We start from the raw sequence: 4,664 nt of genomic DNA, 5'->3' as shown, positions 1-4,664 counted from the left end.
TTTTGACACTCAGAAATTTGGCTAAAAAACCCTTTCCCAGGGAGTGGGGTGATGGGGTGCAGAGGGTGTGAGCATCACTGATGATTTGGCTTGGAATGGACCTTATAACCCAACATCTTCCTCTAGACCAGCATCTGGAAACATGGGGCAAAATTAGCCCAAATGACCTTTTCTCCTCATCAACTATGGGAAGAAAAAAAAAAAAAAAAAAAAAAAAAACTACACAAAAAAACCCAACAAAAACTCCCTGCTGTGGTGTCTAGGGCCATTAAAAAATAAATCATGTCATTCCATCCAAACCAGCTTCGGGGGAAAACATTTTAAGATGCCAAAATCACGGCCCTGTCTGCGTGTGCATCAGATGCATTCATTCCCTGATAGCTTCCCGAGCCCCAATGTCAAGTGTTTATTTTAAAACAAGCCCCGTTGCGTGGAGGAAAATCCATCACATCCATTAGAAGCTCTTACTGGGGAGTAAATGACATCTCAGCCTGGGCTCTGGGTACCAGCAGAGCCAAAAGCACCATTTAAGAAGGTGAATTTAACAGCTGTCAGAGCACGCAGAGCACGGAATGACTTCCCCCCAGCCCCGAGGAATGTGTGCTTTCACATCAGTTACTGCAATTTTGGGAATCTCTAACCCTGCTCCACGTTGTCATGTCACCACAAGAAGTGACGTTTTTTTTTTCAAGCACTGGCACCGAAATCCAAATCCAGCTTTTCTGAGGGTTTGTCAGGGAGCCTGTGGTGCTGCTCTGCTGTGCCATGAGGTGCTCAGGAGCAGGAGGACAGGCTGGATTTTCCCAAGGATCTGTGCCATGTTTCTTCCTCGCTGCTGCAGAGGGCCAGGGCTGCTTCCCCCAGGCTCCAGTGCCATGGATTTAAGGATCCAAAGCCTTCGACCCCTCCCTGCAACTCTAAACAAACACCAGTGCTCACAAAGCACCTTTGGAACCTCTTCCATGAATTCTGGGGGTCTCCTGAGGCTCCTGTGGGTGTATGGCCTTGGAGAGGTGGATTTGGAGCCTGGAATTAGGGTACAACATTTGTTTTTAGGCAGAAAAGGGAGTAGCTGTTCAAATGGAGAGAGTGCCCTGCTATGGGGCTCAGATGGGTGCATGCAGTTCCTGAGGAGAACCAAGGCCATGAAATGCTCCATAAAGTTTGGGAGCAGTGAACTCCCCGGGTAACAGATTTTTAACAGCAAACACACCTGACTGCATGGAGGGGGAGGCAGACAATTCCAGCAGCTGCTGGGAAGGCTTTTTGTGTGCTTGGGGTTTGTCTGGCATGAGCTGGGCACTGAGGAAGCCCAGACCCCAAACTGCAGCTGTGTCCTCGTGGGCAGCGCATGGATGCATCTAAATTTTCTTCTCCACACACAGGAGTCTTTTCCAATGGCATTTATCCACCCCTAATTCCCAAGGGGATTGAAACTGTCCTTCCCAATCCCACCTGTGATGCCACAACTCCCTGTGGGAGATTAAGGGATGTCACCAAGGGCAGGGGCAGGGTGGCTTGTGCAGAAGAGGATGAAAGCAAGAAATCCCTAAAAGCAGCAGGATCAGATGATTCCCAACAATGGGATTTCTCCTCCGTGGCAGCACACACGCCCACGTGGAGCCTGGCTAAATATTGATCCTGGACTTCTTGGTCTCTGTGCACATGAAAGGCTACCAAAAAAACTCCCCACAAACCAGTACAAACTATTCCAGCAAACCACAAAGCAAAATATTCACTTGAAAGAAGCCAAGCACTGAGGTGAGGATGTAAAACTCACTGATCTGGGTTTTTTTAAAAAATAATTTTTACTCAATCCCAGCTCAGCTTAGCACCTCTGACCCCTCCATTTCTAAAAGGGGGGCAAGAAAAGTTTTTGCACTTTCAGCCAAAGTCAACATGAAAAAATAATAACTATTAAAAAAAACCCAAACAAATCCAACCCCCAGTCCCACCCCTTGGGATGTCTGCTCTCCCCAAGGCCACCCCGTTTCCACACAAAACCAAGGAGTGCTGACAGCAGGGAGGGATGGGGAAAGGGGGGAGCCCTGAGGATTTTTCCCAGGGATCCTTGGAAACTTGGAAGTGCTGGGACCACCCAGGCACCGTTTCTGGGATGGCAAATGCAGCCTTCCATCCCCCCCCTTGCAGGGTGACAGCAAAGAGAGGTCGGTGTCACCTCAGCACGGAGATCTTGGCTGGGGGAGCTGCATCCCACACAGACCTGGGAGAGCAGGGAGGACCCACGCGCAGCTGCTCGCCCAGGACAAGGATAAATCCTCTGCTTCCTGCTCTTGGAAAGGGCAGGGACAAAGGGACCTGCATCAGGCTGGGGCAGAAAGATAAAAACTGAGATCAGGAGCGATGTGAAAGCGACTCCCCAGCCCTTGGATGTGGTGCTTGGGGACAGGAATTATTGGCGGCCTTGGCAGTGCTGGGGGAATGGACGGACTCTGCTCTCAGAGGGCTTGTCCAGCCTAAGGGATTCTGCCATGCTTCAGGCAGACCAAAGCTGCTCCAGCAGCAGATGGATGGCTGGGAAGGGATGGGAAGCAAAAGGAGAGGTCAGTCCCAGCAGGACACAGCCCCTTCTTTGTCACTCAGACACGGCCTCTTTGCTTTACAGTAAAAATCCCACATTTATGTCTCGTCTTTAAACCTTCCTCCCACCTGCAGCACCAAAGCTGGGCAGAAGCTGCTCGCCTAAACCACAAAAAGAAGCAAACACCACAGACTGAGGCCCTGGCAGAGGAACTGTGGCTGGAATCCCTGCAAGTGCCCCGGGCCAGGTTGGACTTTGGGGCTTGGAGGAGCCTGGGATGGTGGAAGATGTTCCCTGCCCATGGGATGGGGTGACCTTCATCCACCCTTCCAAGCCTTCCATTCCATGGTTCCATGATTCCATTGTTGCCAGCATCCTGCCCGTGTTTTGAGGGAATAATTCCAGGTCTTTCAGCTGCACCTTGATGCTCTTTGTGGTCTCGGTGCCATTCCCCTCACCTTTGTAGTCTCAGGATTTGTCTGGAGCTTGCTAAAGTGCACTCAGCCCTTTTATGATTTCCTGTCCTGGTTCGGAGCCCTGCGCTGAAAGACTTTAGTTGCCTCCTAAATCTTTTTCCAGAACTCTCCTGTCATTTTAAATATGGGCCAGCATTTTGTTAGCTTCAAGACTTTGAAATAATATCAAAGTCAACCTCAAAGGAAAATAACGCAGTAAAGGGGAAGGTTGGGGCTTAATTCATATTTAAATAAAGACCCTTCACTTCGGCTTGGGTTACTGTGTAAAATGACTGGGAGCAAATGGAGCTTTTAAAGGCCTTATTCCCCCTCAGGGGTCTGTTTTAAAATGATCAGGGAGCCTACCAGGCCCAGGAATGAAATTGCCTTCCCAGGAAAAACTCCCACTGGGAAGAAAAATCCTTGAAGTTCTCCAGAAGCAAGATGGACATTTTTTCCTCCCTCCCCTCCCGAGGTGTGACCCAGAGCAGTGTTTGGGAATGGTGGGAAGGCAGACAGGATCCCTGTCAAAGCCTTTGGAGAAGGAGACGAGGAGCTCAGGATTGATTTGCATGTCATTTTTCATTCATTTTCTGGGGCTAACCACACATACTAACAGGAGACACCGCCCTTTCCCCCTCCCAAAATGCTGGTTTTCCAGGAGAGAGAGGAGGAACCGAGGGCTGATTCCCAGCAAGCCCCAGCACCTGACAGGGATTTGCCCAAGCGTCAGAATCCCGAGCTGCCTGCCCAGCTCAGGTCCCTCCACAAGAGCAGCCAAGCACTGGGCTCTGCTGGGCTTTATCCTCTGAAATTCCCCTCTAAGCTCCACATCCTGCTGCAGCCCAGAGCAGCAGTGCTGATGGATTTCGCCTTCCACGTCCCCTCTGCCTTTATTCCTGATTTCCTACTGCAGCCCCAGGAGCAGTGGGCGGCAGGGATGGCTTTTGCTAACGCCAGCAACCTCCAGATCTGCCAGAAACCCCGAACAAAGGCTGTGAGAAAAATATTTCTGCAGGAAGCACTGGCTGAAACATGATTCATTTCTCCAAGATAAGTCATATTTCCCCCGGCCAACACTTAGAAAAGGCTTCTCCTCCCTCATCCCTGCTCTGGCCTGGCTGATGGATACGGCCCCGGCATGTGCTTCCAGTTGAGGGCTGTGGAATTGCTCCGTGTACAAGCAGTTTGTGGCTCATTCTGGGTTCTCCTCATTGTCACTGGTGCCTTCTTCCTGCTCTGGAAGGGAACTGTCCCCATTCCCAAAGGGAACTGTCCCCATTCCCGAAGGGGACTGTCCCCATTCCCGGCCTCACGCCACCACTTCCAGCATCATTGTTTCCCAGCCGGCTGTGACATCCCTGCCTGGTCGCTGTGGCTTTCTCACCAGCTCCTGCAGACAATGGGCTCCGCGGGTCGTTTGCAGTTCATCACGTCTTTGGAGCTGTCCGTGGCAAAAAAAGAAAACCCCAATTCCTGCTTCCCACACGGCCGGGAGAGCCATAATGGAATTTCCTAACATCCCTCACGGCGGAAAGCCTCGTTGGAGAGGGGCCCTGCCAGGCTTGCTTTCCCAAATTAGTGATTGGGTGGGAGCTCAGCCACCACAGAACATCCCGGTCTGAGGACACAGAGCTGCTTGGGCAGCTGGGACCAGGTAAAATCCA

Source organism: Camarhynchus parvulus, chromosome 7 (genome assembly GCF_901933205.1).
Source record: "Camarhynchus parvulus chromosome 7, STF_HiC, whole genome shotgun sequence".
Taxonomy (NCBI): Eukaryota; Metazoa; Chordata; class Aves; order Passeriformes; family Thraupidae; genus Camarhynchus; species Camarhynchus parvulus.
This window is presented reverse-complemented; position numbering follows the sequence as displayed.